The sequence below is a fragment of the Choloepus didactylus genome, chromosome 6, assembly GCF_015220235.1.
Source record: "Choloepus didactylus isolate mChoDid1 chromosome 6, mChoDid1.pri, whole genome shotgun sequence".
NCBI classification, from domain to species: domain Eukaryota; kingdom Metazoa; phylum Chordata; class Mammalia; order Pilosa; family Megalonychidae; genus Choloepus; species Choloepus didactylus.
In genome coordinates, this window is record NC_051312.1 from 73,530,553 (window position 1) to 73,557,142 (window position 26,590).

The 26,590-nt window shown below is 41.6% G+C and overlaps 1 protein-coding gene across 1 annotated transcript in view; it reads left to right on the forward strand.

The window, feature by feature from the left end:
• Nucleotides 1-26,590, forward strand: part of DENND2B (DENN domain containing 2B) — a 190,674-nt gene that overhangs the window by 40,466 nt on the left and 123,618 nt on the right. Inside the window, 1 exon segment of the mRNA XM_037840044.1 lies at nucleotides 21,410-21,498. The gene's annotated coding sequence lies outside the window, so the exon portion shown is untranslated.

Sequence of the window (26,590 nt, forward strand, 5' to 3'; positions counted from 1 at the left end):
ATATACTCAAGTCTTTTTCACTTATACCATCTTCATCCTTTTGTCATGCAGGTTTTTTTAAAAAAAAATCTAGGTATAAATTATTTATTTTGTCCTTATTTAATTTCAACTTGTTCTGTTTAACCTGCAGTTCTCATTTGTGAAGACCTTTTCCCTGATTCTCTTTATTATATTAATTATTCCTCCCAATCAGTTTGTCATATGCATATTTGATAAGCATGTCTTATTCAAGTCATTGATAAAAAGTGTGACCATGATAGGGTCTAGAACAGACAGGAAGTGCCCAGACTTCCAGGAGTTTCAGATCTCTTTTTCCAGGTTGATATCAGTCTGTTTCACATTGCCATTTGGGGCTGGCTGCCCTAAGTTGCCAGTCCATCCAGGTAGGCCTGAATTTCTGTGTTTTATCCAAGATCAAGAGATATTTCTGAAGTTCAGGTAAATTATCTCTCTGGCATTCTGTGCTGTAGATTTATGTGTGTATATATATGATATACATCATATGTAAAAATAGATGTTGTGTAAATATGTATGCACCCCAAACTATTATTTATGGTCCACTTATTATCTGTTGCTGAGTGTTTTACATATATTATCTCATTTGTTTTCTATAATAATTCTGTAATCTCACTAAATAAAATTAGCGATTGTCGAGAGAACCTAAGATGGCGGCTAGGTGAGATGGCAAAAAAACACCTCCATGAAAAATACTAGATAAAAACCAGAAAGTGACCCAGAACACCAGTTCTAGCGATGCACCAGCTGGACAAGGTCTGCTAAAACCACAGAGACCGTGCACTTGTTGAAACCGGGAGTCTGCATTCTGAAATGAGTGAGTAAGCCGGCTGAAAGTCCCACCGCCGTGCTGTGGTGTGGGGAAACTGGGGGTTGGCGTTTGGAGACAGACTAGTTCTTTTTAAAAAAAAAAACAAAACCCAGGAGTGACTGCAGTTACAACGGCGAGAACCGCGCAGTGAAGCACAGCAGGAGTGGGCTGTGCCAACCTCTTGGTGTCTGGCTTGGAGGATAGACCAGTGCTGATTCCCTCAGGGCCAGGGGGGCAAAATGGAGAGCCAAAAGGAGAAAGAAACCACGCTGCTTGCAGCCGGCTCCCCGGCGGGCTGGAGACACTCCTGCCCGGGGCTGGACCCACAGCCCAAAGCCATGCCAGGAAACCCAGTGTGACAGGGAGTGTATCCCATGGCACTGTGCACACACCACAATATAGGCTGTGGACAGTGGCCATGGGTGCACACACAGCTAGTTGTCTCAGAGCTGGGAAGGCAGAGCTGTGCAAAAAGGTGGGGGGTTGAGACGCCGCATTCAGCCATCTTTGCATCAGGCTGGGAGCGTCTCTGCACGGCCCGGTGGCCTGGGGCTTCCCTTGAGGGACGGCGCACACTTGTGACGTAGCACAGCCTTCTCTCAGCAGTGGTCTTGGAAGATCACAGCTGAGAAAGGGGGCCCGCTCGGAAAACCCAGGGACGCTACGTCGATGCCAGGGACTTGTGGGTCAGCGGCAGAGAAAATCTGGGGCAAAACTGAAATGAAGGCTTAGACTCTTACAACAGCCTTGAATCTCCGGGAACACTTGGGAGGTTTGATTATTAAAGCTGCCCTTCCTCCTAACCACCCAGACACATGCCCCACATTCAGGGTGGACAGCACCAGCAACACACCCAAACTTGGTGCACCAATTGGACCCCACAAGAATCAGACCTCCACACACCACAAAGACAAAGTTGAGGAGAGCTGACTTCAGGGGAATAGGTTACTTGCAGACGCCATCTGCTGGTTAGTTAGAGAAAGTGTATGCCACCAAGTTGTAAATCTGAAAAATTAGATTGGTATTTTTTATAACTTGGAAGAACCCTATCAAGAAAAGCAAATGCCAAGATGCCAAAAACAACAGAAAATCTTAAAGCATATGATAAAACCAGACGATATGGAGAACCCAATCCCAAACACCCAAATCAAAATATCAGAAGAGACACAGTACTTGTGCAATTAATCAAAGGACAACAATCAAAGAATGAGAGCATGGCGCAGGATATAAAAGACATGAAGAAGAACATGGCACAGGACATAAAGGACATAAAGAAGACCCTAGAAGAGCATAAAGAAGAAATTGCAAGAGCAAATAAAAAAAACAGAAGATCTTATGGAAGTAAAAGAAACTGTTGGCCAAATTAAAAAGACTCTGGATACTCATAATACAAGATTAGAGGAAGTTGAAGAACGACTCAGTGTCCTAGAGGACCACAGAACAGAAAATGAAAGAACAAAAGAAAGAATGGAGAAAAAAATCGAAAAAATCGAAATGGATCTCAGGGATATGATAGACAAAATAAAATGTCCAAAGTTAAGACTCATTGGTGTCCCAGAGGGGGAAGAGAAGGGTAAAGGTCTAGAAAGAGTACTCAAAGAAATTGTTGGGGAAAACTTCCCAAACCTTCTACACAATATAAATACGCAAAGCATAAATGCCCAGCAAACTCCAAATAGAATAAATCCAAACAGACCCACTCCAAGACATATTCTGATCAGACTGTCAAATACTGAAGAGAAGGAGTAAGTTCTGAAAGCAGCAAGAGAAAAGCAATTCACCACATACAAAGGAAACAACATAAGACTAAGTTGTGACTACTCGGTGGCCATCATGGAAGCAAGAAGGCAGTGGCACGACATTTAAAATTCTGAGAGAGAAAAATTTCCAACAAAGAATACTTTATCCAGCAAAACTCTCCTTCAGATTTGAGGGAGAGCTTAAATTTTTCACAGACAAACAAATGCTGAGAGATTTTGCTAATAAAAGATCTGCCCTACTTCACATACTAAAGGGAGCCCTACCGACAGAGAAACAAAGAAAAGAGAGAGATGTGGAGAATTTTAACAGACATATATAGAACCTTACATCCCAAATCACCAGGACACTCATTTTTCTCTAGTGATCATGGATCTTTCTCCAGAATATACCATATGCTGGGACATAAAACAAGCCTCAATAAACTAAAAAACAACAACAACAACAACAAAAATTGAATTTATTCAAAGCACATTCTCTGACCACAGTGGAATATAAATAGAAGTCAATAATTTTTGATTTGTAACTCCACTATTTACTTCCTACATGATATACAATACACAAACTCTAATGACAAATCAGTGGTTTTGGACTCAATGTAAAACATGTAATTTTTGACAAGAAGTATGTAAAGGTGGGGGAATGGTGGAGTATAGGAGCATAGTTTACGTGTCCTATTGAAGTTAAATTGGTATCAAAGAAAAACAGGATTGTTATGGATTAAAGAGGTTAATTTTAAGCCCCACAGTAAACACAAAGAAATTATCAGAGAATATGACCATAGAGATGAAAAGTAGAGTATGGGTTATGCGAAGTGGGGGAAGGGGCAATGGGGAGTTAAGAAATGAGTGTAGGGTTGCTTTTTGAGGTAAAGGGAAATTTCTAGTAATGGATGGTGGGAAGTTGATAGCATTACAACATTCTAAATGTAATTAATCCCACTAATGGAATGCTAGGGAGGGGCTGGAATGGGAAGATTTATGCTGTATATATGTTTCCACAATTGAAAAAAAAAAAGACAGTCTAAATAGATGACAATTGAATGCCAAGGATGATCCTGGATGGGATCTGAGGATGGAGGATGGAGGATGGAGGCTCAAAGGGACACAGTTGGGATATAAAAAAAAAAAAAAAGGAAATATAGAATGTAAGCTTTGTATCAATGTTGAATTTCTTGAACTTCTTAGCTACGCTTAATGGGATTGCATAAAAGAATGTTCTTGTTCATGGGAATTGTATATGTGAATTATAGTGTTTGTTCAAGGATGTGTGCAGCTTGCTCTCATATGTTCAGAAGACAGAGCAATAGATAATGGATGATAGGGAGGGAGGGAGGGAGGGAAAGAGAAATGGCAGTGTGACAGCATGTTAAAGTTGGTGGATCGGGGTATCGGGCGAGGGGTGTCAGGGTATGCTGGAGTTCTGTGTATGGGGTTTGTATTGTTTTTGCAACTGTTCCTGTAACTTAGAATTTATTTCAAAATAAAATTAAAAAAAAAAAAAAAGAAGAAGAACTGAGAGGCCAGGAGCCAGAGAAAGCCCCTGGAAGAGTGAGAAGCCAGGGGCCAGAAGCCAGAATTCAGAGAAAACTGGACAGAAACCCTGGAGAGCAAGGACATCACCAAGTGACAGGAGGCAAAGATGCAAGCCAAGGAACCCCCAGGGTTATGGCAAGCCAGCTCCAGAATAGGACAGACTTTGGGTAGAAAACATAGTTTTGATTTTGGTTTTCTATCCTTCCAAACTATGAGCCAATAAATTCCTGTGGTTAAGCCAAAAAAAAAAAAAAAAAAAAAAAAAAAATTTAGCAATTGTCTTAGTTTGCTGGGGATGCTGTAACAAATACCACAGTCAAGCTGGCTTAAACAACAGGAATTTATTATCTCACAGTTTTGGAGGCTAAAGTCCAAAATCAAAGTGTTGGCAGAATCATGAATTCTCTGAAGTCTGTGGTATTCTGGTGGTGGCTTGCTGGCAATCCACAGCACCATCGCTGCCCCCATCACATGGCCATCTGTCTCCTACTCCTGACTATGTCCAAATTTCCTTGACTGATAAGGACGCCAGTTACAGAGGATTAAGGCCCACCCTCATTCAGTGTGGTCTCATCTTAACTCATTACAGCTTCAAAGATCCTCTTTACAAATCCACAGGAATGTGTTTTTGTGAGGAATATGATTCAATCTATAACAATGAGGTTTTTTAGCACAACTTGTACTTAACCTGCAGTGATTAGTGCTTCCTTCTCTGTGTTCTTACAAACTACTCTTTATGTATCCTGTTCTGGAGTTTTACCTGTGATCTTACTTATTTAATAAATATTGAGCACTTGCTATGTGCCAAGAAAGCACTGCATTTGAGCCTATTGGAAATTCAGAGATGAATAGGGGGTGGTCTATTCCCTCTGAGGAGCTTGTATGTGATTAAAAACATGAAGAAAAGAATAATGGCTTTGTGGGGGAAGGAGAGAGAACTGAGGGACATAAAAAGAAGAGTGCTGAGTGTGAATAGAGCACTGGAACCAGCCCACCTGCAAAGTTCTAAATGGAAACCCTTGAAGTCCACTGTAGTGGAATGTTCCATGTTAGAACCTCCTCACAGGGATGGAAGGTAGTCAACTGATGATAGTTTTAAATACAATTCTAATGTCTTATTAGAGTGTATTCCTGAGTTTGAGGGTGAGGAGGAGGCAAGGCACCCAAAAGAAGGACCAATTACAAAATACGTACAATTTAAGACGTGAATATTCATGTACCCATCACCCAATTAAAGAAAGAAAACATTGTCATTAGCTTTGAAATCCCGTGTGTGCATACCAATAGTTGCTTAAAAGTTTAAAAAATAGACATATGTAAGATTGTAGAAGTAAAATAGTAATAGTAAAGAATATTTAGAATGTGGTAAAAAGGAAAAAATTTCTAACAATTATTTTGATATATAAATTTTCACTTGCATATGTCACATTTTAGTGTAATATAGCTTTGTTATGCATAATTAGTGTTGTCTGATGCTATTAAAGTCTTCATAGTGATCATTTAAAATTAGTTAATTTTTAAATATATGTATGTGTTATAAACTCCAAAGGTTTAGAAAGGTGTGCAGGATACAGCAAGTCTTCTACCCTCTCTTCTGTTTTCTCTCCCTAGAGCCAGTCCTGGTTACCAGTTTGTGGAGTGTAGTCATCTTTTTAATGGCTGCACAATAGGTCATCTAATGCAGTGTTTTTAGACTGTAAGTCATAATCCATTAGTGGGTCAGGAAATCAGTTTAGTGGGGCTCTAGAAACTGTGTTTGTTTTCTTAATGAAATAGATTATTAAAGAACATAGAGAGCATCACACATAGTAAGGATAAGTAAGAACTGTTTTGAGAAATCTTTTTGGTTCAGTTTTTTTACACATGCATGTGCACGCACAATCTGAATTTCAATATAAAATTTATTTTTTACCATGGGTTATGGTCAAAAAAGATTGGAAGTTATCAGTTTAGTAATGATTGACATGGATGTTGTTTCTAATTTTTCATTATTATAAATAGTGCTGGGGACATGCATTTTTTTCTCATACTTCAGCACTTTTTTCTTAGAATAATTTCCCAAAAGTGAGGCTACCAAGTCAAACGGTATGAACATTTTAATTGATCTAGCTAAGTTACTTTCCAAAAACTATGTCTCATTTACTATTCAATAAATTTCATCTGTACTCTGTTCAGTGTAGGTTACTTTTATTACAAAAGAAAAGTACTCACTTTAGAAATTTTAGAAAATATAATTAACCCAAAAGAAGAAAGGTAACTTACTTTTAATCCCAGAGATATTTTATTTTATCAGGATTCACTGTTGTATTTATTTATTTATTTATTTATAATTGTGGCAACACATATATACCATAATTTTGCCATTTTAACCATTTTTAAGTGTACAATTAAGTGGCATTAATTACATTTACAATGTTGTACTACAATCAACACCATCCATGATAAAACATTTCATCACTCAAAGCAGAAACTCTGTACCCATTAAGCAGTATCTCCCCATTGCTCTGTCTGCCAGCCCTGGTTAGCTCTGCTCTCCTTTCTGTCTCTCTAAATTTGCATATTGTATACATTTAATAAAAGTGGGCTCACAGTATCTTTCCCTTTGTGTCTGGCTTATTTCACTTAGCATAATGTTTTCAAGGTTCATCCATGCTGCAGCATGTACAGAACTTCATCCTTTCTATTACTGAATACTATTCCATTGCATGTGAATATCACCTTTTGTTTATCCATTCATTTGTTGATGGACACTTGGGTTGATTCCACCTTTTGGCTGCTATGAATAATAGTGCGATGAGCATTTGTATACGATTATCAGTTTGTGTCCTTGCTTTCTGTTCTTTTGGATATGTACCTAGGAGTGTAATTGCTGGGTCATGTGGTAATTCCTTGTTTAATTTTTCGGAGAACCACCAAACTGTTTTCCGTAGCGGCTGTAGAGGTAATTTTTAATACAGGACTTTTTTCTCTACATTATATGTGTGAGATATATTTTTAGCAAATGGCTAATTTATTACTTTTTCCCCCAAGCAATGTGACGTGAGCACTTCCCCATTTACCAACACTTCCATCTTCTACAGCAGTGATTTTCATTCTGGGGTCAGCTTCTCTTGGGCAAAGGGTGTGTAGGGTGACTACTCTAGTGCTTCCCAAACTTGAATCATTTTCACCCATTTATGTGATTTTTTGCATAATTATGTACCGTGCATATTTATTTTTCTTTGAATTAGCTTTTTAAAAGCCTTTTATTTTGAAATAATTTTAGACTTACAGAAAAGTTGCCAAAACAGAATAACTTCCCCTAATCTTACATAACCATGGTACAATTATCAAAACTAAGAAATTAGCACTGGCATCATGTAAACTATAGACTTAATTTGGATTTTACCAGTTTTTCCATTAAGGTCCTTTTTCTGTTCCAGGATCTAATCCAGCATTCCACATTGCGTTCCATTTTTGTATCTTCGTAGTCTCCTCCAATCTTTGACAGTTTCTCAGTCTTTCCTGGTCTCTTATGATCTTGACACTTTTTTTTTTTGTTGTTGTTGTTAATTTCTTTTTTTTTTTATTAAATTCAGTTTTATTGAAATACATTCACACACCATACAATCATCCATGATATATAATCCACTGTCCACATTATGATAACATAGTTATGTGTTCATCACCACAATCTGTCTCTGAACATTTTCCTTACATCAGAAAGAACCAGAACAAGAATAAAAAATAAAAGTGAAAAAAAACACCCAAATCATCCCCCCATCCCACCCCATTTGTCCTTTAGTTTTTATCCCCATTCCTCCACTCATCCATACACTAGATAAAGGGGGTGTGATCCACAAGGTCTTCACAATCACACTGTCACCCCTTGTAATCTACATTATTATATAATTGTCTTCAGGAGTCCAGACTGCTGGGTTGGAGTTTGGTAGTTTCAGGTATTTACTTCTAGCTATTCCAATACATTAAAGCCTAAGAGGTGTTATCTATATAGTGCATAAGAATGTCCACCAGAGTGACCTCTCGACTCCATTTGGAATCTCTCAGCCACTGAAACCATTTTGTCTCATTTTGCATCCCCCTTTTGGTCAAGAAGATACTCTCAGTCCCACAATGCCGGGTCCACATTCATCCCCAGGAGTCATACTCTGCGTTGCCAGGGAGATTTACACCCCTGGGAGTCGGGTCCCACGTAGGCGGGAGGGCAGCGAGTTCACCTGTTGAGATGGCTCAGTGAGAGAGAGAGAGGGCCACATCTGAGCAACAAAGAGGTACTCAGGGGGAGACTCTTAGGCACCATTACATACAAGTTTAGACTCTCCTTTGTGGTAATGAGCTTCATAAGGGCAAGTCCCATGCTCGAGGGCTCAGCACATCAAACTGCCAGTCCCAATGTTTGTGACAACATATGCTAGGGGATCAGCATCTCAGAGTTTAGAGATAGGCCTTACACTTCAGGGATAGAGTTAACTGCTGTAAGAGCTTACAATCTAGGGACTATTACAATTATTGTGTCCACGTTAGGCTATGTTCTAAGATTCAATTCTGAGTTTACACATTGTGGTTAGTCCATATTGGTGAGGCATCATCCCTCTCACCATGTTTTCTCCAACACTTTTACTCCTATATATATATTTTCCTACAATTTTATAGAGTTATATTCACATACCATACATTTATCCACAGTGTACAATCAGTTGTTCATGGTATCATCATAAAGTTGTACACTTATCACCACAATCAGCATTTGAACATACTTATTACTACAAGAAAAATTGGTTTTTTTTGTTTTGTTTTTTTTTTTAGCAATAAGAAAAAATGATAAAAAGAAAAATAACATGTCATACAATACAATATACTACTAAGGACAGCAAATAACACCACTACCAAGAATCCCATATTACTCCCCTATATGCCCTTCTCATATACATTTAGCATTGGCGTATTGCCTTTGTTACATTTAATGGAGGTATATTACAATGTTACTGTTGACCATAGACTCCAGTTTGCTTTGATTATGTTTTTTCCTGAATACCATCCCTTTTTCAAATTTCTACATGGTTGACATTCATTTGCTTTCCCACATGCAAAAGCATTTTTATATTTGTATATTTAGTAACAGTCATTGGCCACTCCAGTTTTTGCCACGTTATACAGTCCCAGTCTTTATCATCTATCTTTACCTCTGGTGTCATACATTCTCCTATCCCACCTCTTTGATCTTGACACTTTTGAGGAGTATTAGTTGTTCTGTAGGATGCCCCTTGGATTGGGTTTACTTGATGTGTTCTCATGATTAGATTGAAGTTCTGGCTTTTGGGGAAGAACACCGTCAAGGGGGTTGCCCTTCTCAGTGCATGACCTCAGAGGGCACGTGAGGTCGGCGGGTCTTATGACTGGAGATGTCAGCCTTGATCACTTGATTAAGGTGGTGTCTGCCAGGTTTCTCCACTGTAAAGTTACTGTTTTTGCCTTTGTAATTAATAAATATTCTGAGGAGATACTTTGAGGCTATGCAAATATCCTCTTTCTCTTTAAACTTTTGCCCACTAATTTTAGCAACACAAAGACTAAAAACAAATGATCAAAAAATTTTATGTGTAATTAACAGTACTGAATTATATATGAATGTGGTTAAAAGGGGAAATTTTAGGTTATATATGTGTTACTAGAATATATATATTGTATACAGAACTGTATAACAGTGAACCCAGTTGTAAACCATGTACTGTAGTTAATAATACGATTATAAAAATGTTCTTTCACAAATTGTAACAAATATACTACGCTAATGCAAGGTGTTAATATAGGGTGGTATATGGGAATCCTGTATTTTATGTATTTTATGCCTGACTTTTCTATAAACGTACAACTTTTCTAACAACAACAACAAAAAACATAAAAAAAATGTATGCCTTCTTTAACCTTGGTCTAAACAAGATGCCAATGATTATGGGGTTATTAGCTGGTTATCTTTTTTCTTATGTACATTAAAATAAATGTAAAAATATTAATTTTTTAAAAACTGTCCATATACCACTTTTGATTGTCTTGTATACATACCACACCTTGGAAACCCTAGACTACTCAGAGATACTATGCATCAAATGGTTCAGGTCTTGTGATAGCCTCCTTAGCTAGGTTGATTAGTTCATTGGTTGGTTTCATTAGTTCATTCATTAAAAAAATTTTAGCTCTTGGTACAAAGCTCTAAACTAGAATTTAGTTATTTAAGACATGGTCCTTGCCCTAAAGAATATTACAGGCTAGTAGGTGAGTTAAGCCGAATAAACCTTGGTGCACTAAAATGCAAGGCACTGAGAGGTGTTTGACACTGTAGTGGTGTAGTCTGTTCCAAGGAGTACTGGAGGTACGGGTAGAGAGTCTAGTCCAGCCAGAGAAAATCAGGGGAGGTAGCATGGAGGTGGTACAATCTGGGCCCACACTTCCTACAGCCTTGCCCAGATCTTATTTTGTGTGGTGCTTCTTTCCCAGGCAAGGTAGTCTCTTGATTATATCAGGAAAAAGCAGTTTGAGTCTATATTTTTTTTATTCATTTTTATTGAGATATATTCACATACCACGCAGTCATATAAAACAAAGCATACATTCAGTTATTTACAGTACCATTATATAGTTGTACATTCATCACCAAAATTAATCATTACCACACACACAAAAATAATAAGAATAAAAATTAAATTGAAAAAGAACAATTAAAGTACAAAAGAACACTGGGCGTTTTTTTTTTTTTTTCCCTTCCCCCATTTTTCTATTCATCCATCCATAAACTGGACAAAGGGGAGTGTGGTCCATATGGCTTTCCCAATCACATTGTCACCGCTCATAAGCTACATTTTTATTCAATCGTCTACGAGATTCATGGGTTCTGGGTTGTAGTTTGATAGTTTCAGGTATTTACTGCTAGCTATTCCAATTCATTAGAACCTAAAAAGGGTTGTCTATATTGTGTGTAAGAGTGCCCACCAGAGTGACCTCTCGGCTCCTTTTAGAATCTTGTGGGATGGCAGTGATTTCACCTGCCAAGTTGGCTTAGCTAGAGAGAGAGGCCTACATCTGAGCAACAAAGAGGCATTTGGGAGGAGGCTTTTAGGCACAATTATAGGGAGGCCAAGCCTCTCCTTTGCAGCAACAGTCTTGCCAAGGGCAAGTCCTGTGGTAGAGGGCTCAATCCATCAAACCACCAGTCCCCTATGTCTGTGAGCACATCAGCAACCATCAAGTTGGGGAAGCCCAACACCCCTGCATTCTCCATCAGCTCCTCAAGGTTCTGCACACTTCCCTCACTGTTCTTTCCCTTTTCTCCAATTAACTCCCCCCTTTTTTAAATTAACTATATCCCCCCCAATTTTTTTTTTTAAAACATATACAATAAAAAAACATTTCAAACAAACCATAACAAGGGAATAAGAAAAAGACAACTAACCTAAAATAACTACTTGACTTCCAACATGTTCCTACTCTACCCCAAGAAAATAACCTAATATAGCAACATTTCTGTGAACTTGTTCCTATCATACCCATCAGAAATTAACAAACCATAATCATTCCTGGGCATTCCCAGAACATTAAATTTACCCACGATGATAGCTTATCTGTTCTTATTGGGTTATCACTCCCCCTTCATTAATTGCTCCCTGTCGCTAGTTCCCCTACATTCTACATTACAAACCATTTATTTTAGGAGTGTGTTGTTTAACCTCCAGGTGCTTGTGAATTTTCTATGTCTCTGATGGTTATTGACTTCTAATTGTATTCCACTGTGGTCAGAGAATGTGCTTTGAATAATTTCATTTTTAAAAAAAATTTATTGAGGCTTGTTTTATGTCCCAGCATATGGTCTATTCTGGAGAAAGTTCTGTGATCACTAAAGAAGAATGTGTATCCTGGTGATTTGGGATGTGATGTTCTATATATGTCTGTTAAATCAAATTCATTTATCAGATTGTTTAGGTTTTCAATTTCCTTATTGGTCTTCTGTCTGGTTGATCTATCTATAGGAGAGAGTGATGTGTTGAAGTCTCCCACAATTATTTTGGAAGCATCCATTGCTTCCTTTAGTTTTGCCAGTGTTTGTCTCATGTATTTTGTGGCACCATGATTGGATGCATAAACATTTATGATTGTTATTTCTTCTTGTTGAATTGCCCCTTTTATTAGTATGTAGTGGCCTTCGTTGTCTCTCATAATATCCTTGCATTTAAAGTCTATTTTGTCTGAGATTAATATTGCTACTCCTACTTTCTTTTGGCTGTAGCTTGCCTGAAATATTTTTTCCCATCCTTTCACTTTCAATTTCTTTGTGTCCCTGTGTCTAAGATGAGTCTCTTGTATGCAACATGTTGATGGTTCATATTTTTTGATCCATTCTGCCAATCTATATCTTTTAATTGGGGAGTTTAATCCATTTACATTCAACATTGTTACTGTGAAGGCATTTCTTGAATCAGCCATCCTATCCTTTGGTTTATGTTTATCAGACATATTTTTCCTTCTCTCTCTTACTGTCCTTTAATGAACCAATATTGGATCTCTTTAGTACTGAACCTTTCTCCATATCTCTCTCTCCTTTCTTTCTCTGTCGATGGGGCTCCCTTTAATATCTGAAGTAGGGCAGGTCTTTTATTAGTAAAATCTCTCAGCATTTGTTTGTCTGAAAAATTTAAACTCTCCCTCAAATTTGAAGGAGAGCTTTGCTGGATAAAGTATTCTTGGTTGGAAATTTTTCTCTCTCAGAATTTTAAATATGTCGTGCCACTGCCTTCTCGCCTCCATGGTGGCCGCTGAGTAGTCACTACTTAGTCTTATGTTGTTTCCTTTGTATGTGGTGAATTGCTTTTCTCTTGCTGCTTTCAGAACTTGCTCCTTCTCTTCAGTATTTGACAGTCAGATCAGAATATGTCTTGGAGTGGGTTTATTTGGATTTATTCTATTTGGAGTTTGCTGGGTATTTATGCTTTGTGTATTTATATTGTGTAGAAGATTTGGGAAGTTTTCCCCAACAATTTCTTTGAATACTCTTTCTAGACCTTTACCCTTCTCTTCCCCTTCTGGGACACAAATGAGTCTTAAATTTGGACGTTTTATTTTATGTATCATATTCCTGAGGTCCATTTTGATTTTTTCGATTTTTTTCCCCATTCTTTCTTTTGTTCTTTCATTTTCCATTCTGTGGTCCTTGAGGTTGCTGATTCATTATTCAGCTTCCTCCAGTCTTGTACTATAAGTATCCAGAATGTTTTTAATTTGATCAACAGTTTCTTTTATTTCCATAGGATCATCTATTTTTTTATTTACTCTCGCAATTTCTTCTTTATGCTTTTCTAGGGTCTTCTTCATGTCCTTTATATCCTGTGCCATGCTCTTGTTGTTTGTCTTTAGTTCTTGATTAATTACTCCAAGTACTGTGTCTCCTCTGATCTTTTGATTTGGGTATTTGGGTTTGGGTTATCAGTATCATCTGCTTTTTTTCATATGCTTTAAAATTTTCTGTTGTTATTGGCCTCTTGGCATTTGCTTTACTTGATAGGGTTCTTTTATGATATGTAGGATTATTCAAATTTGTCAGATCTCCAGCTTGGTGGCATACACTTTAACCAGCAGATGGCATCCGCGAGTCACCTATTCTACTCAAGCCAGTTCTCCCCAGCTTTGTCTTTGTGGTGTGTGGGGGTTTGATTCTTGTGGGGTCCAATTGGTGCACCAAGTTTGGGTGTGTTGATCGTGCTGTCTGCCCTAAATGTGGGGCTTGTGTCTGAGCAGTTAGATAGGAAGGGCAGCTTTAATAATCAAATCTCCCAGGTGTTCCTGGAGATTTAAGGCTGTTGCAAGAGTTTAAACCTTCATTTCAGTCTTGCCACAGATTGTCTCTGCTTCTGACCCACAAGTCCTTGGTATTGGTGTATTGTCCCTGGGATTTCCGAGTGGGTCCCTCTTCCAAGCCATGCCCTTCTAGGGTCTCAGCACAGCTCCGCCTTCCCAGCTCCAGGACAATTAGCTGTGGGTGTGCAGAAGGCTATTGTCCACGCCTGATATTGTGGTGTGTGTGCGTGTTGCTGGAAACACTTCCTGTCACACTGGGTTTTTGGTGCAGCTCTGGGCTGTGGCACTGGCGCCGGGCAGGAGTGTTCCCAGCCCGCCAGGAAGATGGCTGCAAGGGGTGTGGTTATTTTCCCCTTTTGGCTCACCACTGCTTTCCTTGCTCTGAGACGATTGGCAGCGGGTGCGCAGAAGGCTATCTTCCATGCTAGATATTGAGGCGTTTGCACAGCCCGTTCCTGCCACGCTTCACTGTGCGGTTCTCGCTGCCGTATCTGCAGCCACTTTTGGGTTTTTTAAAAAAGAACTAGTCCGTCTCCAAATGCCAACCCATGGTTTCCCCACACTGCAGCATGCCTGCTGGGTATTCAGCAGGCTTACTCACTCGTTTCAGAACACAGACTTCTGGTTTCACCAAGTGCACGGTCTCTGTGGATTTAGCAGACCTTGTCCAGCTGGTACATCACTGGAACTTGTGTTCTGTGTCACTTTCTGGCTTTTATCTAGTATTTTTCATGGAGGTGTTTTTTTGCTGTCTCTCCTAGCTGCCATCTTAGGTTTGAGCCACATTTATTTTTATTTCTCTGTCCATTCCCTTTCCCTCCACTTTACACCCTACCCCCCCAACCCCCCATCCTGATGCTTCAGTCATGATTGGTTAAGATCTTGGGTGAGCCCCGAGGTCAACCAAGTAAGCCTGAGAGGCCCATTCTGGAAGGGTAAAATGATGCTCTTAGATGGGGCCTGGGATATTGTCTCCTTGGTCCAGTTTTTCCTGAATCCATACCTGTGTTTATAAGTGGTCCAATTTAAAAGGCTTTACTTAACAAGGGATAATGGTTGAAGCTTGTGGATTTTAGGGAGTTCGGCAAGTTAGCCCATGTGTGAACATTGTTACAGATAATCCAAGGGACTGGATTAAGCCATTGAATACTTTGTGCCCTGGGGATCTGACCTTTGAGCTTCATCTTGAGGGTTGTGAGTTATAAGTGAGCTGACGTGAATTAGGGCCCGAAGGCTGGCTGGCAGGAGAGTGGGCTCAACCCAGCATGAAAATGCCCAGTAGCTGCTTTACCCCATGGCTATGAGGGAGCTGAAGTATGGACTGAATCCCATACTTTTTTAGTCAAAGCTGTAGGGTTGGGGGTGTTTAAGATCGGAGGTGGGGAGTGTAGGAGGTATTGGAAGGCAGGTGGGATTAGGGCAAGAGTAAGGACCTGGGAGAATTTCCTTTCATAAAATGCCAGGACTTGAGCACCTTGAATGGGTGTTTTCCTGGAGGGCTGTGCAAGTGAAGTGTGTGTAGAAATGGTCACCAAACTGGAGGTCGTGCCAAATGTGGCACCCTGGCAGAGAAAGGCTGGGTTTGCTATCTGTAAAGAAGTATTTGTTTGGTAGATTGGGGAAGGCTGTAGCACAGATCCCAGGAAGAGACTTCTTGATTTGCAGTAGACAGATTATGTTCCAAGAGAATGTAGTTAGATATTGCCACTTCTGCATTGTAAAGGCAGCTTTGTCTCAGACTGACAGCTAGGATATGAGTCCTTAGCAGGGCGTCAGTCCTCTTCCAGGCACTTCCCAGGTCATTTCCTAAGTTCCCCATCCTGCATTTGGTGCCTTGCTTCTCTCTCCAGCCTTCCTTAGGCAGGAAGTCTGAATCTCCCTTCTTTTTTTCCAGAAAAAGCTGTCTTTTGTTTTTGATGGTCTTCTTTCTGATTCCTGACAGATGATTCTAGAGCCCCAGGTCAGGGACTCTGCTGAAAGGGTTGGGCATAGACTCTCTAGTCCATGAAAGCAAGAAATCTTTTGCTGCTTTGGAACTCATTAAGAAAGCAATGGGACTGGATGAGTAGGATAGAACAGTAGGTCTGGGTGACCGCAATAGAATGCTGCAATAGAGCATTCCAGCTAGAAGGACCTTTGGAGATCAGCTCGTCTGTCCCTCTCATTATATGGAGGAGAAGGCAGAGGCCTAATGAGAAACAGGGACTTGCTCAGGACCTTACCACTGGAGAGAGCTGGAAGCCAAGCCTGGGATCTAGTGTGCTGAATCTTTCTCAATTCCTGGATTTTTAATTTTTCCCGTCTTACCATGTTGCCACTCAGAGGTTGAAAAATAAAATCTTATAGCTTTCAAGGGCCTTTCTATAAACCTGCCTGCTCATGTGGCAGCTAGAGCCTGATGTAGGAGAATCCAGGAAGACACGTGCCTGATCCCCCATTCCTCGGGCAGAATTGGAGGGGCCACTGGACTCCAATCTGGTGGGCATTGGGAATTAGATTCCCCAGAGGCACCTGAGGCTACAGCTCATCTCTTAGTCATCTTTTAGGCATTCTAGGATCCAATCAGTAAAATTAAAATAACAGCTCACGTTTCTTGAATCCCTTTGATCCCAAAGTAAGGAGTGACCTTAAAAGATTTACTCTGCTCTTGTGTTTTTAGGTTCAGCAATTCATTGTCTTTAAAGAGACAAGAAAAGACCATAAACCCCTCTTGTGACCTCATCTAGAGTCTAATTATCATACACACAGTTTCTTGGTACAATGTTCCTTCAAGTTCCCTCACCCTACAGAGAGGGACAGTTGTTTCTGTTTATTTTTTTTTATTTTTTTTTTATTGTGAACTTTAACCTAAATATATAACAGTGATAACTTTCAAAGTATGATTTCACAAGTAGTTAGAGAGCAAATCCTCAAAGAATGTCATGGGTTACAATTCCACAACTTCAGCCATTTCCATTATTGTAAAATATAACATACATACAGAAAGGTGTCATCTCTTGATGTACAGCTCAACAAGCAGTCATATAGGTAATTTCAAAAATTGTTTAGAGTTACAGTTCCACAGTTTCAAGTCTTTCCTTATTATGTAATACAGGGTATATACAGAAAGGTGAAGACCTTCAAGGCACAATTCAACGAGCAGCTATAGAGCAAATCCCAGAGAATGCTGTAGGCCATAGTTCCACCATGTCATTTACCTTCTTCTAGTCATTCCAACACCCCAGCATCCAAAACTGTATATGTAGTTATATAAAGTTGCAGTATTCATAGACTTTTGTTCAATCTTATCTTGTTTGTTGCTACCCCTTCCTTTCATGTAATCTCTTTCTTCATCTTCAGGGGTGTCTAAGGCAGTGAGTACCCTAACTTTTTCATGTTTTTCTTTTTTTTGAAAGAGTTTTTTCAGTGATCATTTATTTCACACACATTAATTGATCACCCACTCTGAGTGAAATACAAAAATGGAGGTGCTAACATCTGTGTGGGAGTTGGGGGACAAATAACAATGATAAAGTGGTACAAACGCCATAATAAAGGCATCTTCAAACTCTGTAGGCATACAAGGGAGACTAACAGATTCTGCCAGGAGATCAAGATATTTCAAAGAGGAGGTGATAACTGAATTGGGTCTTGAAGGCAGTAAGATTTTACTAATGGGAGAAGGAGAGGTACTCAGATAAAATTGTGAGCAACAGGTCAAGGGGGTCAGGGAGGATAGGGAGAGGAAGTCTGTTTTCGGAGAACTGGGTGGTGTGCTGCGGTTGGCCTATAATAGGTGGTGGCAGCAGGGGAGGTGTGGGAGGGGATGAAGCCAGAAAGAATTGTGGAATTTAGTGGTAGTATATGTCATGAGATGGAGGTTGCACTTCACACTGCCGTTGCTCTTATTTAGGCCTTCGTTATTTTCTCCCAGACAGCAGATTTCCAACTCTTTTAGCAATGAAACCCTTTCTTCAAACAACATTTTACATTGATCTCCAAATTATAAAAATAAAATGATGTATTTTTAGTAAAATATATATATGTATATATATATATATATGTTTTTTAAGCATGGTGACCTGTGCACAGGAGGTGAGAGAATAGAGTTTTGTCGCTGAATGGAGCTGACCTGAGAGAACCTTCTCATTCCGTGAGAGCTGGGAGTTGGGCCATTCCTGCATCCTGCTCGGTTTGGCAATGGCATTGTGGTGATGGAGTGCCTGTGAGTGAGTACTCTGTAATGGGAGAGGCCGTAGAACCCTGGAGCACATCCTCAGGAGAGTGACTTTATGAGGAAAGTTCTGGGAAATAAACCACAGGGAGACTTTACAGGAATTTTTGGTTGAGCCCACAGACAAGGCACAAGAGAAAAAGAGATGTAATTATTGTTTTTAAGTCTACGAAAGGATGCTATGAGTGACATGAAATAGTGGTGCTGTTTCCTCTTTCTGTAAGGCAGGAAGAAATGGGTTTTTATACAACCATTCAGCGGACAGTTACTGAGTGCCTGCTATGAGCTGGGCCCTGTACTGTGCAGGGCATATGGTGGTTAGCAAAATAGCCCAGATTCCCGCTCCCAAGGAACCCGCGAGGGAAGACTGACGTTAAGCAAACAATAACATAGACATGTAATTACAAATTATTGTTAGTGCTATGAAGGATAAGTATGGGGGAGCCTCATGTAGATTGGAGGATTGTGGAAAGCTTCTCTGAGAAGGTGACAGTCAAGTTGAGGCAAGATGAGTAAGGGTCAGCCAGGCAGAGACTGGGGAAGGGGGGTTTCCCAGGCGGAGAGAATACCCTGGAAAAATCTGGCCCTTTGGGGGAACCAAAAGTAGGCTTGTGTGGCTAGAGCACAAAGGAGGAGGGCAGGAATTGTGCCATAGAAGGATCATGCTGGGCCTTGTAGGTTCTGGTAAGAATTTAGATTTTATTAAGTGCAGTGGGAAGTCATTGAAGTGTGCTATGCAGAAAATGACTTGATCCAGTGTAAAGAGGTGATTCAGACAACTCCATGGAAAATGTATTTGTAGGGGCAAGAGTGGAAGCTGTGGAGTTCGACCAGTTAAGAGGCTTTTGCAAGACTGGGTAGATAGGGAGGTGGAGAAAAACAGACAGATAAAAGATACATTTTGGAAGTAGAATTGTTTGGAGTTGGTAAATGGTAAATGTGGAGATGAGATGCGGGGAGAGAGAAGTAGGGAGAGACAAAGATGACTCCCAGGTTTCTGGCTTGAGCATACTAAATATTAGACAGCCTAAGGCTGCAAAATCCCTGTCTTTCAGGAAAGGCCGAATGGGTTGATATGAATCCAGTCTTGCAGAGGCAGCAGGAGGGATTTAGTTGTCCTCTGGCTCTTCCCATTTCAAGGAGCTCAGTTCCTCAACTGGAACCCAAGCAGGGGATCCAGTTCTCCTACTAGTGAGGTCCTTTCTTTATCCTTTCCCCCTGAGGGCCAGATCCTGAGGAACCTCGTTAACTCCAGGGTGCCACTAGGGGGAGCATGGCCTGCATTCTCTGTCTGGTCTGAGGGCTTTTTGAAGTTAGGATTACTTTAGAGGCAGACTTTTATCAGCTTCAGTACTCAACCCTGGCTCCTGTCCCCTCACACTGCCTAGAAGAGTGCCTGACACATGGTAAGCGCTCAGTAAATGTTAGTTGATGTTAATATGATAACTGTGAATATTATTTTATTGTAAAAATGGGTGGCTATCACTTCATTCTGCAGACTGGGTAAAGGGAATGTGCATTTTGAGGGGCTTGAGAATCACAGAGGGATCTCTGGAATTTGGTGACTGTGCCTGTTTGGGAAGTGAAGAGGGAGATGTTTGGTGATTTGATGGTGTTTCGCTTGCTCTTTCATCCTGTCTTCCTTTATAGACTTGAGACAGTAGGGTCGACGAGGGATTTCTGGGCTGGTGCTTGGGTCAGGCTGAGCATTTATAATGGGTAATTGGGTATACCCCCTTTGAAGTGCTGATTGCCTCCTTTAAAGCAGCATGTTCAGCCATTGAGGATTTGTGTCATCCTGTCATTCCCTTTGGATTTTGTATCACTTCTCCCACCTTAGTTTCTGGCTTATATTTCTCTTTTAAGCTCAGGTCACTTAAAATCTTGTTTTGAGAGTTTTGGGAAGTGCTGGAGGTTAACTGAAACAAGGATTCCGTAGGAGGTTGCTGCGTTAAACATTCCATCAGAACCTTTCTAGAATACGTGTTTTAGGGAGCAACATTGGAAAATTAACACTGGAAAAATCTGCCTTGAGCCTCAGTGCCCTGTTCTTATGGGGATACCAACTGCCTCAGGATTTTATTTTATCTTATTTTATTTTTGATGAGCAGCTGAGATGAATTAAGTTCCTAGCCCAGTGCCTGGCGTAAGAAAAGTGTGTTCACATACTTCATCACCTTTTTTTTCCCCCATCTCCTTTGATGCTCACCCCAGCTGTCAATTTGTCAACTGCCCAGGAGATAGGTTTGATAGATGTGGAAAATGGGAAGTTAAGTGACTTACCCAGGGACGCATAGCTAATTAGTGATGGAGTCAGAACTGTCAAGGTCATCAGAGCCCTGCTTTGCCCTGTGCAATACTCTGCTTAATGTACAGAAGAGAGCTGGGTGCTTTATCTGTTATCTCCTGATTCTGTGCCCACCCCCACTGCCCCCCATCCACCCACCCACCCCACCGCTCCTGCAGAGGCAAGTTATCTTACCTCTCTTTTAGGTTAAAAAAAAAAAAATCTGTTAAATAAGTGTGATAATAGCAGTCCTAATTTTCAGGACTGTTGTGTTGCACAAATGAGCCAAGATTTACGAGAGAGTTTTATAAAAGTGTGAAGTAATTTATAGTTAAAGGGTAGGATTTATCAAATCTTTATGATAAAGAGGTTGGGTAGTTAGACCTACCTCAGCATGACTCAGAATGACTCTACATCTTCCCTTGGGAACCCAGATTTGTATCTCATAGCTGATTATTGAAAAGTTGTTTGTTTTCAAGATCAGATGGCAGTGACCTTTAGTGGAAAGTGTACTGGACTAGGAGTCACTGGACTGGTCTCTATTCTTAGTTCTTTGACTGCCTAACTAGCAGTGTAACTGTGGCCCAAACATTTGATCTCTCTGAGTCCCAGTTTTCCCATCTATAAAAAGGTTATAATATCTGTCCAGTGTTTTTCAAAAGGTCAAGAGGATCAAACAAAATAATACATGTAAAAGCAGAATTATACATGGAGGGGACTAAACTTAGAGGGTCTCCTGTTTCCCAGGTTGTGTGCTAGCTCTTGGTCAGCGGTGATATTTTTACTGACTGTGCCAGCAGTTTACATTAAGCTGGGTTTTAATTGCAAACCCTGGGCAGGGCAGAGATGTGGCTGTATATATACCAAGTATGTTGCCTGGGCTGTGACTCTGGGCTTGCCTAGGACTCTTACTGGTCCTGACCTAGTGTCTTTCCTCTCACTTGCAGGAAGATGAGAGACTGCTTGGGCACCAGCACTAGTACCAGGAGTCCCTGCACTGGGTAGAGCCTCCGCCACAACCTGGGCAGTCAGTAAGGTAAGCAGAGAGGCCAGTCCAGGCAAACTCCTGGGATGTAAGTGCATTTCCGCCACAACTGCTGCCCGGAAAATCCCAAGTGCACAAACAAGTCAAGGCAATGCATCTGAGTCCCTCCTACCCGAGTTCCAGGACCCGGAGGAAGGGCTTGCTTCCCCTCCAAACACTCCTGTTAACTCCCTCCCCCCTGGCCGGGAGTCTTCCAAGTTATAAAAAATGAGACACTGGAGGGAAGAAAACAAGTCCACTCACTGTCCCCTCTGAGCTGTTCAAGCAAGTTCCCAGGAGCAGCCCAGAGCCCCTGTTTGACTGGAAGGGAGGTAGGAGGAGTGGAATGTGTGCAAAAACTGAGTGATCAAAAGACAGTGCTGTTTCATGGAAGCCTCCCAGAATTGAACTGAGTGTGTGTGTGTTGTCTGTGTGTGTGTGTGTGTGTGTGTGTGTGAGAGAGAGAGAGAGAGGGAGAGAGAGAGAAAGAGATTGAGATTGAGGTTGGGGAGGGAGTTAGTTGGGGTAATAGGAGAGAGAGAGAGAGAGAGAGAGAGAAAGAGAGAGAGAGAGAGAGAGAGAGAGAGAGTGCTGGAGACAGTGAGAGCCAGAGCGCGCCTGGCAAGAACAGAGTCTCCATGACAACTGGCCTGGCCGGCTAGCTGTGTGCTTCACTCATTTGGCTGGAAGGAGCACTGCAAAAGGTCAGAGGAAGGAGCTGTGGGAAGCTCGCAGCAGGTATCGGGAGCTTAAGGGAGTGGATCTGGGGGCCCTGGGCTCCCCAACAGACTGTGGTGTGAGCCATACTCTGCCGAGAATGGAGTGGGCAGGAAAGCACCGGGACTTTCAGGTAAGGTCAACCCCTGTCTTGGATTGTTTTTCCTTCTTTCCTGGCCACAGTCTTGGGGCTGTTTTCTGGGAGGCAGGCGAGCGTCTGCACTCTATGCTCAGGGATTGGGGCTCAGGAATGATGTCATGCTCCAGCAGTTGGATTCTATTAGCTTAAGGAGGAGGGAGACAGCCAATTTTCTTGACTTTGCAGATCTAGCTGATCTCACTTTTGCTGAATTTGAGGTGCTTAGGCTTCACAATAGGAATCATCATTTACTTTTATTTAGCATAAAGGCACCAGACATTTTACAGGAAGAGTCTTTTGTATAGAAAAAATGAGTTATTCCAGCATTGTCTTTGTGGTTCATACATGGAAACTCCAGTATCTTTTGAGTGGTTTGGTTTGTTCTAGTGAACACTGTCTGTTTTGTCTCTTGGTGATTCTATGTCTGACCTTTAATGAAAAACAATCAAAGCTAATTAAGCTCAGCGAGGAGTCTTTCATCAGTTCCAAGTCCCCTGGAGGAGTTATGAGTATGGAGAGAATATCATAGGGACATCTGACAGGGTGTCTGTCTGTCTGTCTGTCTCTGCAAAGTAGCTTGTAAGGAGCAAGCTGTCTTCCTTCATTAGTAAGGTTGATCACAGGCTTTCCTAAGAGATACGTGCGGTGGAGGAGGAGGGTGTCTTGGAGTTAGGGGACCTGCAAACAGGTTTCTTCTCCAGATGTCTGAGTGAGCTCACAGTGGCTGTTGCTAAAAGCTAGGAAGCCTGAGAAGACATGAGGCACTGTGGTTGAGCCAGGAGGATTCCTTTGGTTAATATTTTTACCAAATCTCAGGGCATGCAGTGTCCACACCATGTGCTCTCTTCACTCTGATTGTCCTATGTTTTGGTAAAACTTGTTCTGACCTAGAAGAGAGGCAGGAGGTTGGATGTGCAGAGTCAGGAGCTCAAGGTGCCTGTGGTGTCTGGTGAATTCAATGTGTGCCTAGGAAAATAGACTCACCCAGAAAGGCACTTTTAGAGGCAGGTGATGAAGTGGCTAGGTTGTCAGTAATAATGTTAGGAGGGTGAATTCAGTGGATGCTCAAGAGATCCATCAGGAGATCTGCTTCCACTTCAGCCATATTATACCTTAAACTTATTCCTGGGCCTCAGGAAACTTTGTGGTTGCTTTGGTTTCTCTGTGGGCTGAAGGAACAGCTGCTGTCCTGGCTTTTCAGTTTTTCTTCTTGAACTTTCTAAACAGAATGTCTTTTGTATTCTGGCAAACAATGAGGGGGCCTACTGATTAACTTCGGGTCAATTTGCCAATGCGAGCACTGGCTGTGTTCCCAATTCTGGCTCCCTTAATGTGTACATATATGCATCAGTGCTGTGGCCTGAGGGACCATGAGGGTGAACTCAATCACCCTGGACCTCAGATGGGCCACTTCTAAAGTGATTCCTCTTTTCCCTACATTCCAGGGATCTTTTGCTTAGTTGAAACCTACTTTTTCGGGGGGAGGGGGAGGATGTTGCATAGCATTGTTCGTTGGGATTGGAGTTGGGGGATGTGAGGAGGAGGCCTCTCTGAGCCAGTGGGCCCTTTAATGGATAATGCTAATCCAGAATTTCAGTTCTTCTCTACTCAAGTGTGTGTGGCTAGTGATCCTCCAACATTACCATCCCTACATATGTAAAGAGGGCTAGCCGAGACCCAGCCCTGAGGGGCTGGTGCTCTTTCTTTTGGTGTAACAAAAAGAATAATGGGTTTGGGTTTAGGAAACTGGAATTTGTGGTCAGGCTCTGCCCCTTGCCCACTGGGTGGCCATGGGCCCTTAACCTATATGCATTTCAGAGTTATTTACTGTGAGATAATGGAGGTAAGGGTAATAACTACTTCACAAGATTGTTAGGAGGAGCAAATGAGGTAATTTCCCTGAAAGTACTTTTAAACAAGCGAAGTCCTATATAATGTAAGATGTTATGAATTGAAGCTTGAGGGATGGCCCATCTCTTTTCTGGAAATCACTTTGCTCTCTGTTCTGGCTTCCCCAATTATAAAATGCCCTCTTCTTTACTGCATTTATAAATAAAAATGAGAGAAAAAAAAAACCTTCAAGATGTTAAAGGAAACAAATGTGCTTTTTTTGGGTTGGGAAGTTTAATAAGAGTAATGTTCACTGGAGACTTTGAACCTCATAAACGATCCTTCAGAGGTGAAGCTTTCCTTAGGTCACCTGACTCATGTAAAATAAGGGCTGTGAAGTATTGAGGAGAGGGATTCCAAGATGGCCCTTTGCTTCCAGGGTCCCACAGCTGCCTGGCAACCCAGTTTATGGCGTCATAAACTTCATAGCTGGAAAAGAGGTTCCTAGGTGTCAGAGCTGGTTCCCTCACCTGCTAGGTTCTGCTGGGGAAACTTTTGGGTGGACAGAGAGGCCTTTCTCCTCCATTCTGAGTTTGAAAGTCAGGGTTCTAACTGGTAGGAAGTATTATATGCCTTGTTCTGAAAGTCTCCTTGGGGGCTGGGCAGCTCTTTCAGGAACCTGCATGGCTACAGCTTAGGGGAAAAAACAAAGAAAGAAACAAGGAAGTGGAATTTCAAGGGCAGAGACACTTGATACACCATGGGACTGTGCTAAGGAACAGAGTGATAGGGGAGGGGAGACTCTAGGCAAGGGTATCCCAGATCTGCCTTCAGTGAATCTGGAGGATTTATGGCATATCAGGTAGGAAGATGAGGGGAGGAACTGGCCACCCCACCCACAGCCTCAGCCTTTGTTGTGGGATAAGGGAAAACTGCCGGCTATTCCCTGGAGTGGTGCCTGGGAAGAAGCCCTGAGCAGACCCAGAGTAGACAGATTTTTTTTTTTTTTTACAACAGAGTCCTCCTTCAGGTGAGTCCCATCATTATAGCCTTGAAGGCCCAAAGGAGGATTTATCCACAGCTTAGATTGGGACTGCAGCTGTTCTCCACTCCTGGCAGTCCAGCTTCCCAGAGCTGAGTCACAAATTGGATCCCTCTATGTTCCTTAAGGATTACAAAGTAACATGCCTGTTCTCACTCCCTCTCTCCCTCTCTTCTCCCCACCCCTTCCTGCACGCTATCCCCTGGGCTAACTCCCTTTAAAATTAGAATAATCAGTCATCCAAGGAAGTTGAAACTTTGAAAATACCTGGGAGGACAAGCCAAGGGCATCTCATGTCTTCTGGCTCTGCTCCTGTGCCTGGAATGAAGGGCTGGGCGTATAGTTTAGGAGGGCACCTGAGACTCCAAATATCATGGCCATACTGCTTGGAACTAAGAGAGGCTTGCCCCACTCCTCACCTTTGGACAACTCATATGATGCTAAGAACTACTTTGGGGAGGTCTGCCTGGCACTTGAGGAAGGGTCTCAGTCCTGGGCTTCCAAAGCTCCTCTCTTTGGAGCAAGACCAAGGGACTGAAGAGCACGTCTTCCTGTTGTTTCTCTTGGTTGTTACCTGTCACTGTCCTAGAGACTCCTGATTTGTACTCTTGGGCCCAAGAGAATTTGCTGAGGCAGCCAAGCAAAGGGGACACATAACTGAGTCTGGAGGAGGCCAGACAGCAGCCCTTCAGAGTTCTGGCTTGGCCTCCGCTTCTGGGCCTCTACAATGGCTTCAGGGGATTGATAAATTTAGGGTGGGTTGGGAGGAGGGGAAGGGGAAATCTACAGGCAGATAATTGAGCCCTTTGAGTTAGAGGGATCATGTAAAGTGGAAATGGGGCCAGGAGGGCATGAAAGAAAAAAAATGACCATCTGGTATAGTCTGCAGAGATTTTTCTTTAAAACCCGTGGGAACTTGCATTAACATGTGTCCTCTTCTGGGGATGGGGAGGGAGACTCTGTGCTTCTGTTTTATGCTGCTGGGGTGGCGGGGAGATGCTGTGTGCGTCTGTGTCAGTAGACGGGTTGGGGAAATGCTGGGCGCATCTACCTTAGGGAGGCATGCCACATAATGTGTTGCTAGAAAAACTTGGAGCTTTCATTTCTAGCCAGAGGACCTAGAAAACTCACCTGGATATGTATTTATGTGTGTATGTTTTAAGGGGAGAGGAGGGTGTTAATCTTGTCTAGACTACATTATTGAAGAATTCTCCAAAGATCCCATCTCTTATTTTCTTTGGCTCTGATATACTAAATTTACTATTACTGAGGGTAGGGTGCGGTAGGGTGAGAATGGGGGGCTGTTTTAACTATCACATTATTCTTTTCTAAAAACTGCTTGAATGTTAGATTGCACTCTCCCTATTAAAGGGTAT